Source organism: Bos mutus, chromosome 5, assembly GCF_027580195.1.
Source record: "Bos mutus isolate GX-2022 chromosome 5, NWIPB_WYAK_1.1, whole genome shotgun sequence".
NCBI lineage: Eukaryota > Metazoa > Chordata > Mammalia > Artiodactyla > Bovidae > Bos > Bos mutus.
This window is the reverse complement of record NC_091621.1, coordinates 14,764,408-14,778,258: the sequence shown is the minus strand read 5'-3', so window position 1 is coordinate 14,778,258 and position 13,851 is coordinate 14,764,408. Positions and strand designations below refer to the sequence as shown.

At 50.4% G+C, this 13,851-nt stretch overlaps 1 long non-coding RNA gene across 1 annotated transcript; it reads left to right on the top strand.

The window, feature by feature from the left end:
- The first annotated feature begins 3,485 nt into the window (after nucleotides 1-3,485).
- On the top strand, nucleotides 3,486-13,253 carry LOC138987812 (uncharacterized). The gene is made up of 3 exons (XR_011464106.1): nucleotides 3,486-3,869; nucleotides 5,012-5,166; nucleotides 10,993-13,253. It is a non-coding gene; the product is annotated as an uncharacterized lncRNA (long non-coding RNA).
- Nucleotides 13,254-13,851: the final 598 nt, after the last annotated feature.

The following is a 13,851-nucleotide window of genomic DNA, read 5'->3' as shown; positions in this document are numbered from 1 at the left end:
GGAGGATGCCCACATCCTTCTCTTTGCCTTGCTTTTCTCTTAACTAAATGAATTGTTTCTCTGTGTGCTTTCCCATTTGTTGTTGTGCTATGTCTCCAATAATAAACTTTGTACCAAAAATAAATAAATAAATAATGAAGCCCTAGAGGTCAATAGACAACCAATAGACTGAAAATATTTGAGGGGATCAGATTAGCTCTGGTTTCCTGGCACACATGATGTTTATTTAATAAGTGGATGAACATTATTGGACTTCTCAGGCAGAACAGAGGGACATTGGCTTCCTCTTTGGACTAGATGGAGCCCTGGGTGTAAGGACAGAGTTGGGCTTGGGAACTGGAGTGGAATGAGGCAGGGGGAAACTGCGGGCCCAGGTATAAAGAAGGGAGGTTGGGTAGGGATGAGGAGGACCAAGGTAGGGAGCTTTGAAGAGATGATCTGTTCTATGGAGAACAGGAACTAAGACTGCAGCAGAGTGGAGAACAAACAAACAAAACAAAAACCTTAGACAGCTGGTTCCTTCCAAGACAGGAGCATCTCAACCTTTCATCGATTCTTCCTCTATAAAATAGGATCGCTTTGCCTGCCCTCACTGGTTGTGAGGATTACACAGCAGTCATTCAGTAAGGGCTTTCACAGGCTCCTTCTTCACAGTTCTTTGCTCTACTTTCTGATTTTCCAGAGCGGTGATTAACTTCATCCCATACTTTAGCCTATCCTGTTCTCCAAAATGTTTTTCTGATGTCATTTCCACAGCAAAATTCAAAACTCCTTGAGAGCAGAGGTGGTGTCACCTCTCTTCCTCAGAGGAAGTGGCCCAGTTTTTACTTCCCTACCGAACATGTAGCCAGTGGCAGGTCTAGGAGATGCAAAGAAAAACAAGACTTACTCCTGGGTTTCCCTGGTGGTCCAGTGGTTAATAATCCATCTACCAATGCAAGGGACATGAGTTCGATCCCTGGTCCAGGAAGATCCCACGCTCTGCTGAGCAGCTAAGCCCGTGCGCCACGACTACTGAGCTTCATGCTCTGGAGCCTGTGCTAGGCAACAAGAGAAGCGACTGCAAGGAGAAGCTCAGCTCTTGCACCACAACTAGAAAGTAGCCTCACCCTGCTCTCTGCAACTTGAGAAAGCCTGGCACAGTGCAGCAACAAAGACCCAGCGCAGCCAAAAAAAGAACAACGAAAAACCAACCAAACAGCAATAGAAAAACTTAGCCCTCCTTTTCAGGAAGCATATAGAGTAGATAGGACACTAGGTAAACAATCTTGGCTAAAATTCCAGTCCAGATGCCGGCTTGATATTGCCATTTACAAACACCCTCAATCATAGATGAAATATGGTAAACAAAGAACAAAGAACGTCTCTCCCCTGAATTGTGCCCCCATTCTGCTATTTCATTTTAGTGAATGACAATCACCTAGGTCAGAAACCTGGATGTAGCCTTTGCCCTCTATTTCTTGATCATCTCCACAGTATCTCTGCACAAATGTTTCCTCTTCTTGGAACAACTCCCCCTCCTACCTCCGTTCCCTCCCTCCCTCCCCTCAATTTACTCTTTCTTCAGGTCTCAGTATAGATGAGATTTTGGATATGCCTTTCAGGAGTCCATTCCTGACTCCCAAGTGTACAGTAGATGCTTCTCCTAGCTATATCTAAGTCCTGTGTGTTGTGGGGCTTACTCACATAGCTTCTAGACTCAAACTGAGGTTGCCTGGGTTTAAGACGCAGCTGTCCCGTTTTTCTGGCTGTGTGAACTTGACTCTCTGCCTCAGATTCCTTATCTGTAAGGTGGAGATGACAATACTGGACCTATTTTATAAGGTTATGAAGATTAACTGCCTGACACCCAATTCTAAATGAGATAATTAGTCATTACTATCACCCAACTTATCAGTCTCACACTGTGAGACCCAAGAAAGCCAGAAATTTTTTCAAAGAATTCTTTCAGTTCAGTTCAGTCACTCAGTCATGTCTGACTCTTTGCGACCCCATGAATTGCAGCACGCCAGGCCTCCCTGTCCATCACCAACTCCTGGAGTCCACCCAAAGCCATGTCCATCCAACCATCTCATCCTCTGTCGTCCCCTTCTCCTCCTGCCCCCAATCTTTCCCAGGATCAGGGTCTTTTCAAATGAGTCAGCTCTTATGCATCAGGTGGCCAAAGTATTGGAGTTTCAGCTTCAACATAAGTCCTTCCAGTGAACACCCAGGACTGATCTGCTTTAGGATGGACTGGTTGGATCTCCTTGCAGTCCAAGGGACTCTCAAGAATCTTCTCCAACACCACAGTTCAAAAGCATCAATTCTTTGGGGCTCAGCTTTCTTTATAGTCCAACTCTCACATCCATACATGACCACTGGAAAAACCATAGCCTTGACTAGATGGACCTTTGTTGGCAATGTCTCTGCTTTTCAATATGCTGTCTAGGTTGGTCATAACTTTCCTTCCAAGGAGTAAGCGTCTTTTAATTTCATGGCCGCAGTCACCATCTGCAGTGATTTTGGAGCCCAGAAAAATAAAGTCAGCCACTGTTTCCACCGTTTCCCCATCTATTTGCCATGAAGTGATGGGACCGGATGCCATGATCTTACTTAGTTTTCTGAATGTTGAGCTTTAAGCCAACTTTTTCACTCTCCACTTTCACTTTCATCAAGAGGCTCTTTAGTTCTTCACTTTCTGCCATAAGGGTGGTGTCACTGCATATCTGAGGTTATTGATATTTCTCCCAGCAATCTTCTTTAGTGACTTTGAATAAAGAATGAATGAATCCTGCTCGCTGGCTCTGGTCAGAGTCCCGTTAGGGAAAGAAAACTGTACATGTATGGCCAGAAGGAGTTATGAGTATCTGCCAAATACTAGAGAGCAAGAGTTGGGAACTTGTGACACAGAAAGGATTTCTGCTTCCTGGCTTCCCGCGGATTCCAGGACTGCATTTAATCCAATGAGTGGGCAAGACTGCCATCTGGTGGTGGAATCTGGAATTTCTGCTTCTTGGAAGTGGGACTAAAACGGACCTTTTTTCTTTCCCCATACTTGGCGTATTTTTCACTTTAGATTTCTAGTCTGAGAAGTTCTATATCATAATGTATTAAGGCTTGCTCCTCTCTCCACCCTCTCCTACATCTTGCTTCTTTCCTTGAGTTCCCTCAAGCTTGGTAATGTTGGGTTGGGTTCCCTTGGGTTGCAGGTAATCCCCGGGAGTTCTTTTTCAGGAACTTCAGATTTCCAGCTGTTCTAGACCCAGTCCCGAGGAGGGAACGCTACTGGCTTTACGGCAAAGGAGTTAGGAGAGATGTGGACATTTAGTTCTTTCCTCACCACACTAGCTAACCAGGGTTTGTGGCCCCGCCCACTGCTCTGGTCTCCCAGGCAACTGTCTTCCAGCCAAGGGTGCCCCTCTCCCGGTGTTACCCAGGCAACCTTCAGTCCCGCCTCCTTTAAGGTCCTGACTGGTTCACAGCAAACGCAGGTTGAAGCCCACCAGGAGGCATTGAGCTTTGAAGGTTGTGAGTTGCCGGGAGAGAAGCAGAGATGAGGTTTCAGGAGCTGCTGGAGAGAAAAGGTGTTCGTGTAGCCTTGGGTAGCGGGGCCGTTATGTTATATCCTCAGGAAAGAAAAAAAGAGAGTGAAGTCGCTCAGTCATGTCTGACTCTTTGCGACCCTATGGACTGTAGCCTACCAGGCTTCTCTTCTCTGTCCATGGGATTCTTCAGGCAAGAATACTGGAGTGGGTTACCATTTCCTTCTTCAGGGGATCTTCCTGACCCAGGGATCGAACCCGAGTCTCCCGCATTGGGGGCAGGCTCTTTAACCTCTGAGCCATCAGGGACCCTCAGGAAAAGGAGCTGTAAATCCTGGAAGCCAGGTCAGCAGGGCTCTAGGCTAGAGGCACCTGGTCCACTCTCAGAGTTGCAGACTCCAGCACGGGGCGGGGGTGGGGGCGGGGGCGGTGCGGGAGGGACTGGTGGGAGCTGGGTGGGGGGCACTTGGGGGGAGCCACTCTAAGGGTAAAGGGGCACTGCTACCGTTCAGGCCACCCCACACTCAAACTGCCTGGTCCATCAGAGCTGGATTCAGTGGGCAGTAACTCATGACCCCTGACCACCCCCGCCCCGCCCCCCCCCCCACACTTCTTGCTTCTTCCTCCTAAAGGCCCTAATTCTAGGGTCAGTGGACTCATTCCCTGGCACTGTAGGTCTTTCCAAGGAGCGGGAGGGCTGGGCTATTGAGAAGCAGCTGGGGAGGGGGATTCCCTAGTCGGGAAAGACTTTCCCCTCCTGGCCTTCCCTGCAGGAGCCTCTGGGGGTGTGGTGTGAGGAGGCTATTCTGGGCTGGGGAGAGTCTGTTGGTGGAATGGATCCTCCCAGGTCCTTGCCACATACCCTGAAGCCCTCAGAGAGAAGCTCACTGTGTAATTACAATCATCTCCCTCACCGCATTCTAAACTATCATTATCTTCCCTGGATCTCCCCAAGCTGTGTTAACCACTTTGAACCCGAGGCACTCTGAGAGAAGTAGGAGGTTGGGAGGAGGGACCCAAAGTTCACTTTTGGAGGGTTGGGGGTGGAGGTGGGTGGGATACAAGTGGGGAACCCTGAGGATCACTTGGAGTCACGTCTTCCTCCCGTGCCCCTGCCCCTCTCCGCTCCCCACTACCTCTCGGAGCAGGCCGAGCCCTCCCTGTCCTGGGGTGCACCCTCTTTCCGCTTTCACTCTTGGTCTCTCTGGGCCTGCCCACCTCTTCCTGTCTTTCTTTCCTATTTATGCTTTTCCAGGCCCAAGTGGTGGGGTCCTGCTGGGGGCGGTGGGCCCAGGCTGGTCCTGTGGCCCAACCAGCCTGGCATGAGGCACCACTATTTCAGTTGCAGGCCTGAGAAAGGGAGGGGTGTGAGCGGAGAGTCTGCTTCCCCGGGGACTAAGCCCTGGTGGATGAGCTGACCCAGCCCCAAGGAAGAGAGATTCTAGCTAACCAGCCGCCCTGCATTGCCTCTTTCTCCTTTCTCCCAGATTCTGATCTGCTCCCTCCCAGAAGAAACCATAGTTGTGTCAATCTCTGCCCCCTGGGCAGGTCCTGGCGCCAGAACCACACATCAGGGAGCTCCTGCCCCAGGAGGTGCATGAAGAGGCCTTAGGCTGGACCTGCCCACCCTGCCCAGTCACCGGTCAGACATCTGATTGACCCTGTTGGTAACAGTGACGAGGGCTGGGAGGAGGTTGGGACAGGAATCCGGCAAGGGAGAATGAGGGGCGAGAGGTCAGGCGCTGGGGGCCCCAGAAGTAGGGAAAGGAACAGGTAAAAAGAGAGCAGAGTGCTGAGGATCCAGCCTGGCAGTGGGGGCTGGGGTGGGGTGGAGCTGGGACCAGAACCCTGGGCCAAGGCCAAGGTGGGTAGGAGGTGTCGAAGGAGATTGGCTTGTCCCTTCCAACCCTTTCCTTGGCCATCTAAAGAGGGGTGGCACCCAGGTATTACTCAAAACAAAATCATTTGAACTCCCATGAGTCTAAAACCGGTATGATCAAGAGTTATCATTCTTTTTTTTAAAAGTTTTTATTTTGTATATTTGGAGAAGGCAATGGCAACCCACTCCAGTACTCTTGCCTGGAAAATCTCATGGGCAGAGGAGCCTGGTGGGCTGCAGTCCATGGGGTCTTGAAGAGTCGGACACGACTGAGCGACTTCACTTTCACTTTTCACTTTCATGCACTGGAGAAGGAAATGGCAACCCACTCCAGTGTTCTTACTTGGAGAATCCCAGGGACAACGGAGCCTGGTGGGCTGCTGTCTATGGGGTCGCACAGAGTCGGACACGACTGAAGCGACTTAGCAGCAGCAGCATAGCTGATTAACAATGTTATGACAGTTTCAGGTGAGCAGCAAAGGGACTCAACCATACATATACTTGTATCCATTCTCCCCTAAACTCCCCTCCCACCCAGGCTGCCACACATTGAGTAGAGTTTCGTGTGCTATACAGTACGTCCTTGTTGGCTATACATTTTAAATATAGCAGTGTGTACATGTCCATCTCAACCTCCCTAACTATCCCTTCCTCTCATCCTTCCTCTCCTCCCCTGGCAACTGTAAGCTCATTCTTGAAGTCTGTTTCTGTTTTGTAATTTCATTTAAGACTTATCATTTTTAAAGTATATTGTCATCCTGCTCATTTAACTTACATGCAGAGTACATCATGTGAAATGCCAGGCTGAATGAATCACAAACTGGAATCAAGATTGCCAGGAGAAACATCTACAGTCTAAAATATGCAGATGATAGCACTCTGATGGCAGAAAGTAAAGAGGAGCTAAATAGCTTCTTGATGAGGGTGAAAGAGGAGAGTGAAAAAGCTGGCTTAAAACTAAACATTCAAAAAATGAAAATCATGGCATCCAGTGCCGTCACTTTGTGGCACACAGAAGGAGAAAAAGTGGAAGCAGTGATACATTTTATTTTCTCGGGCTCCAAAATCACTGGGGATGGTGACTGCTGCCATGAAATTAAAAGACGTTTGCTCCTAGGAAGAAAAGCTATGACAAACTTGGACACCATATTAAAAAGCAGAAACATCACTTTGTAGACAAAGATCCATGTAGTCAAAGCTATGGTTTTTCCAGTAGTCATATATGTATTTGAGAGTTGGACCATAAAGAAGACTGAGCACCAAAGAATTGGTGCTTTTGAATTGTGGTGCTGGAGGAGACTCTTGAGAGTTCCTTGGACTGCAAGGAGATTAAACCCATCAGTCTTAAAGGAAATCAACCCTGAATATTCATTGGAAGGACCGATGCTGAAGCTGAAGCGCCAATACTTTGATCACGTGATGTGAAGACCCAATTCATTGGAAAAGACCCTGATGCTGGGAAAGATTGATGGGAAAAGGAGAAGAGGGGGCAGAGGATGAGATACTTAGATCACCGACTCATTAGACATGAGTTTGAGCAAACACTGGGAGATAGTGGAGGACAGAGGAGTCTGGTGTGCATGGGGTCACAAAGAGTTGGACCCGATATAGAGACTGAATAACAACAATCCTTAAGGTAACAGAACTGTCCCTTTCATTCTCCTCTGATGCTCACAACTGTCCTGTGCTGTGAGGAAGGCAGTGGGAGAAGCTGCGGTTCAGGGAGGGCGAGAGTTTAGCCAAAGTCACCTACTCATGTAGGGCAGAGCCTGTCTGTCACCAAAGCTTCTGACCTCAGGGTGTTGCTTGCTGGTGGCAAACATGGTGCATGCGGCACCAGAGTTGCTGTGTCAAGACCCTGGTTCTCACTTGCAGGATGTACTTGAGTCCATGGCTTCATCTCTCTGAGCCTTCCTTTCCTCACGGTGAGGAGGTGAGCAGACTGGCAATGATGTTCCCCTGGGTACCATAGTGCAGTGAGCTGGTCTTGCCCCGAGCTGGGGTTGGCCCCACAGTGACTGGAGTCTCCTCTTTGTGCCTCTAGACTCAGGCAGTCAGAACATCTCCAGGCTTGCCCTTGTTTTGATCTAGCCCTGAGATCTGAGAGCTGCTCTCAAGCACCCCTACCTCCCTCCTATCCAAAGCTAGGGCTTCTGGATTGCAATCTCAGGTCCCCAGTTCAGACCCGACCTCTGGATCTGAAGTTCCCACGTCACCCTTCCTGTCCTCCCAGTGAAGAGGGCATCCTTTTTATTTCTCTCTCCCATCCCTGTCTCCTCCTCCTGCCTTCTCCCTACCCTGTACCTCATCCTTCTTCTCTGTTTCCCCTGCCCTCTCCCCCAACTTCTCCCTTGTCTTCCCCTCTTCTATTTGCTCCTGTGTCTCCACACTCCTCTCCCACCCTCCTCAGCTCTCCCCTTCTCTTCCCTCCTCTCCTTCCTCATGCCTCCTGGCTCCTCTCCCGTGCTCCCCTACCCCTAAGGACCTCGACAGGCAGGAGTTCACTGGGACCTCCCTTTCCCACCAGAGCACCTGAGAGAGGGGCGGGTAAGAATGGGGGCAGAGAGCTGAGGACCCAGCCTAGCAGCCTCACCTCTGGGCCGGCCCCTCCTAGTGGGGCTCAGGCCAGGGGCCTGCTGAGTGGAGGGGACAAGAGGTCTGTTGCAGATCTGGGCTGTGGGAGGCCCTGGGTGCTGGCTGCAAGCTGCTGTGCATTGCACTGGGTCTGGGCAATGCCTACGTGCTCTCAGATGGCACCACCCTTTCTTGGGACACCTGTGGCCTCCATGCCCTGCTGCTGGCTCTGGTTGGAGAGCTAGAGAGTAGCTTGGTTCCGCTGTGTGGGGAGAGGGAGGGGAGTGGGAGGGGAGAAGCCTACCCCAGCTCACCCACCACTGACCGGTGCCAGGCACCCAAGGGACAGAAGCCTGAGCAATCAAGTGTATGTATGTATCTGTGTGCTCAGTTACTTAGTCATCTCCTACTCTTTGTGGCCTCTTGGACTGTAGCCTGCCAGGCTCCTCTGCCCATGGAATTTTCCAGGCAAGAATCCTGGAGTGGGTTGCTATTTCCCTCTCTAGGGGATTTTCCTGACCCGTGTCTCTTGCATCTCCTGCACTGGCATGCGGGTTCTTTACCCTGGGAAGTCCAGCTAGTCAGGTGACATTTCTGGACACTAGCCCTTGGAGTTGGTGCTGGAGGCTCTGAAGGATGTGATGTTAAGGGCCAGGTCTGAGGTCAGCTGCCTCCCCACTCAGAGGTACCCAGGGCTCTATGCCAACTTTCCCAGCTAGCGGGGAAGGCCATTCTTTTTAAAAAAAATAGTGTCATTGACATAGAGAAGAGACTGGTGGTTGCCAAGGGGGAGAGGGTTAGGGGAGGGATCGAGTGGGAGGTTGGGGTTAGCAGATATAAGGTTTTTGACCCCCACTTTTTATTTATGCTTTTGGCGGTGTTGAGTCATGTGGGATCTTAGTTCCCAATTGTTGTTGTTCAGTCACTCAGTTGTGTCCAACTCTTTGTGACCCCATGGACTGCAGTGCATCAGGCCTCCCTGTCCCTCACCATCTCCCGAAGTCTGCCCAAGTTCATGTCCATTGCATCGGTGATGCCATCTTAATTCCCAGAGCAGGGATCAAACCTGTGCCCCTTGGAGTGGAAGAATGGAGTCCTAACCACTGGACTGCTAGGGAATTCCCCGAGCTTTTATATATAGAATGGATAAACAACAAGGTCTTACTGTGTGGCACAGGGAACCATGTTCAATGTCCTGGGATAAACCATAATGGAAAAGAATATAAGAAAGAATATATGTGTATAACCAAACCACTTTGCTAGACAGCAGCAGTTAACCCAACACTGTAAGTCAACTAAACTTCAATACAAAATTTTGTGTTAAAATATACATAACACAAAATTTACCATTTTAACTGTTTTTAAAGTGTTCAGTGGCTCTCAGTACATCCATGTGTTGTGCAGCTGTCACCACCGTCTGTCTCCGGATTTTTTTATCTTCTGAATCAGAAGCTGTATACCCAGTGGAACAATAACAATAACAGTCTCTATGAACATGACTAGGAATGTGACTGCTGCTGCTGCTACTGCTGCTAAGTCACTTCAGTCGTGTCCAACGACCCCATAGATGGCAGCCCATCAGGCTCCTCTGTCCCTGGGATTCTCTAGGCAAGAACACTGGAGTGGGTTGCCATTTCCTTCTCCAATGCATGAAAGTGAAAAGTGAAAGTGAAGTCGCTCAGTCATGCCCGACTCTTAGTGACCCCATGGACTGCAGCCTACCAGGCTCTTCCATCCATGGGATTTTCCAGGCAAGAGTACTGGAGTGGGGTGCCATTGGAATGTGACTAGGAATGGACTTTTCTTGCCGTCCCCCTTCCAGCTCCACACAGATCTGTTCCCCTGGGTCTCCTTGGCCCCATTCTTTCTCTCCCAGCTGCTGCCAGCATGCCACCCTGGCTGCAGTGCGTTTCCAGCCCTCCCCCTGGTGTTCCTCTAGGAGGGTCCCATCCTCCTGAGCCACCTCCCAGCTCCACCCCTGCCTGTCTGGAGGCCTCCACACTCACCCAGGGGGTGCTCAGGATCCTGCCCTGGCTCTGCTCTGGAAAATGCCACCCCACTCAATGGCCTTCTCTTGCTTCTCACCTTTCTTTACTATTCAGTGCTTCTGGCCACTGTCCCCTCCTCCTACTCTGAAATTCTCTTTTCTCTTGGCCTCTGAGAAAGTGAGACAGAGGAAGAAGCAGAGGCTCTGGAACCCCCAGAGATCTGGGTTCAAATCCTAACAATGCCTTTTACTAGCTTGGACTCAGGCCATGTCACTCCCTGTCTCTGAGCCTCAGTTTCCTTATCTCTGCTCAGATGGTAAAGAATCTGCTTGCAATGCAGGAGACCCAGGTTCGTACTCTGGGTTGGGGAAATCCCCTGGAGAAGGGAATGGCTACCCGCTCCAGTATTGTTGCCTGGAGAATTCCGTGGACAGAGGAGCCTGGCTGGCTACAATCCATGAGGTTTCAAAGAGTCAGACACGACTGAGTGACTAACACTTTCACTTTCGAAACAGGACAAATCACACAGCCCTCCTGGGTTGTCATTAGGATTGAGAGAACTCATGGCTCTAAGTGCCGGGCACTGGGCCTGGCAGAGTGAGGAGCCCAGCTCTGCAACTTTCTTTCCCTTTCGGATCACTCACTGCTACTAACCCCTCCCCCATTTTCCTTACACGCAAGGGTTTTCTGAAATCCTGTCTCAGTGTTCTCTCACCCTGGCCTTCACCCATCTGTGCATTTGCTGTTGTTGTCACTCAGTCACGTCTGACTCTTTGCGATCCCATGGACTGTAGCCCACCAGGCTCCTCTGTCCATGGAATTTTCCAGGCAAGAATACTGAAGTGGGTAACCATTCCCTTCTCCAGGGGATCTTCCTGACCCAGGGATCGAACTCATGTCTCCTGCATTGGCAGGCGGAGTCTTTACCCCTGAGTCACCAGGGATGCTCTGTCTGTGAATTTCAATATCACTTTCTCTCTCTAGTCTGACTACTCCTCTCTCCTGAGTCTCACATTCCTACTTCCAGGTGGGACATCTCTACCCGGCTGCACCTTATGTGTCTCCTGCCTTTGGTGACCACCACCTCTCCCTTGGGCTCCCAGGTCTGGAAACTCTGAGTTATCTCAGAGTCTTCCCACTTCCTCTTCTGCTCCCACAGGTAGGCAGTCACCTTGTTTTGATTTTCTCTCTGAAAGGCCCCTCCAAGGATTTCCCCTCCTTTCCCTGGTTGTGGCCTTTATCAGCCCTCCCGTGGACCAAGATGTGCCAGCATTCATTCCTCCTCCTTTCAGCAGGAGGTCGGCATTCACCCTCTTGGTAATTTCCCACCCTCCCCTTTGCCCTGAGAACACACCCTACACAGCCACTAGGTTCTTAACAGTCGTGTCACCCAGACTGTCTTCTTTTTTTAAATTTAAATTTATTTTAATTGCAGGCTAATTACTTTACAATATTGTAGTGGTTTTTGCCATATATTGACACCTATCAGCCATGGGTGTACATGTCAGACTGTCTTCTTTTCACTTCATCTGTTGTTTTGTGAAGTATTCCAAGGTCGATTACAGATGTGACATTTCACCCTGAAACATTTTAGTATGCATCTTTAAAAAAATAGAGAAAATTTCCTATATAATCGTACTATCATTAATAACATTATTTTCTCGTGTCTAATCTTCTGTTATATTCATATTTGCCTAGTTGTTCCAATACTTTGGCCACCTGTGGAGAAGGGCTGATTCACTGGAAAAGACCCTGATGCTGGGAAAGATTGAGGGCAGGAGGAGAAGGGGGTGACAGAGGATGAGATGGTTGGACGGGATCATTGACTCAATGGACATGAGTTTGAGCAAGCTCCGGGAGATGGAGAAGGACAGGGAAGGCTGGCAGACTGCAGTCCATGGGGTCACAAAGAGTCAGACATGACTTAGCAACTGAATGACAAGTTCTTCCTAAAATGTCTTTAGATTCAGTCAACGACCAAGCATTATGCTTAGTGTTTTGGTAGCTAAAGTTTCTCAGTCTTGACTGCAGACCACCTCCCTGCCCACCATTTGTCACCGCATCCTTCCCCAGCCCTGTGAACCAGCCAACCCCAATATGCCGTGAGGGATCTTTAGTTCCCATGCCCCTGCACTGGAAGGGCTTCGTTTTTTTAATTGATTTATTTTTGGCTGCGCTGGGTCTTCATTGCTGCATGTGGGCTTTCTCCACTTGTGGTGTGTGGGCTTCTCATCACAGTGTCTTCTCTTGTTGCAGAACACAGGCTCTAGGGAGTGCAGGCTTCAGTAGTTGTGTTACACAGGCTTAGCTGCCCTATGGCATGTGGGACTTCCTGGACCAGAGATCGAACTAGTGTCTCCTGCACTGCAAGGCAGATTCTTAACCACTGGACCACCAGGAAAGTTCCTGCCATGGACTTTTAAAACTAATCCTTTTTACACTTGACCCTTTCCTTGTCCCTGGAACTGAGCGACTGCCCTTTTATTGTTTAAGGTCACCTCAGAGAGTAGGGCTTCCCAAGTGGCACTTGTGGTAAAGAACTCGACTGCCAATGCAGGAGACATAAGAGGCGCAGGTTCGATCCCTGTGTCAGGAAGATCCCCTGGAGGAAGGTATGGCAACCCACTCCAGTATTCTTGCCTGGAGAATCCCTTGGACAGAGGAGCCTGGTGGGCTACAGTCCATGAGGTCACAAAGAGTCGGATACGACTGAGTGACTAACACATACACCTCAGAGAGCACCAAGCACCTTGGTGAAATTCATTCTTTTTTGTTTTTCTCTGGGGCAGAGGCACCACCCGTCCCTCCCTCTGAGCTCATCCAGCTGCCACCAGGGGTTTCTGCCTCTGTTCACAGCGTGGGCTTGCTTCTGCCTGCTGGCACAGCACGGGGCCACCAATTCTCTTGCCACACTGGCCCTGTGCCCAGCACATGGCTGGCAGAAACAGATGAATACTCCTTACTTCAGCATCTTGGTTCCTCCTGCACAGCTCACCTGCAGTGATAACTGGGAAACAAAGTCCAGAAGTGGAGAAGGACATGGCGATCCACTCCAGTGTTCTTGCTTGGAGAGTGCCATGGACAGAAGAGACTAGTGGGCTGCAGTCCATGGGGTTGCACAGGGTTGGACAGGACTGAAGCGACTTAGCAGGCATGCAGGCACGCCAGGTCCACAAGGGCCTCGGTGTGTCTTACTGGAAGATTGTGGTCCTGGAAGCTGGTTCTCAGCCCAGCCCAGATGGCCTTCCTTTTGCTCTTAGTTTCTTTCCTTCCTTGACATATACTGAGGGTCAGGAAATGGTTCTTCAGGCTGGCTGAGAAGAATCTAAGGGGCGGGGCCCAGGCGGGGTTGCGGGGGTGGGGGAGGGGGGGGCAGGTTGTAGTGGCTGGTTATGCTCTTGAACTGTTTACATAGCTCCTGGGGACCACCATGGCTCACAGGGAGGGAGGCAGCTTGAGACCACCCCCTCACCTTCCAGTCCTGTCTTGGCCTTGCCCTCTGGGCTGTCCACCAGGATGCGATGGGGCAATCCAGGGTATATATGCCATGCCCGCGTGAGGGTCGCCCCCAAACCTCCATCGCAACAGGGAGATCCCAGAGGGGTGGGAGGCCACCTCGGCCACCCTCCCGCAGAAGGAGGAGCCTGACTCTGACGTGTTTTGATTGGCTGGGTGACATGGTGCTGGGAAGGGCTTCCTCCACTTCTCGGCTCATTACTTTGGAGCTCCAGAAAACGGAGGAGGGGTTAAGAGACGGGTACAGGAACACCCACTCTAGAACGCTGGAGGCTCTGAGGCTGGGGCCTTTCTTAAAGTTTATTCTGGGCCCACCAGATCCCAGAGAGCCAGCAGTTCCCTGTTGACTCTGGGGCAGGGGTCGGGGGCT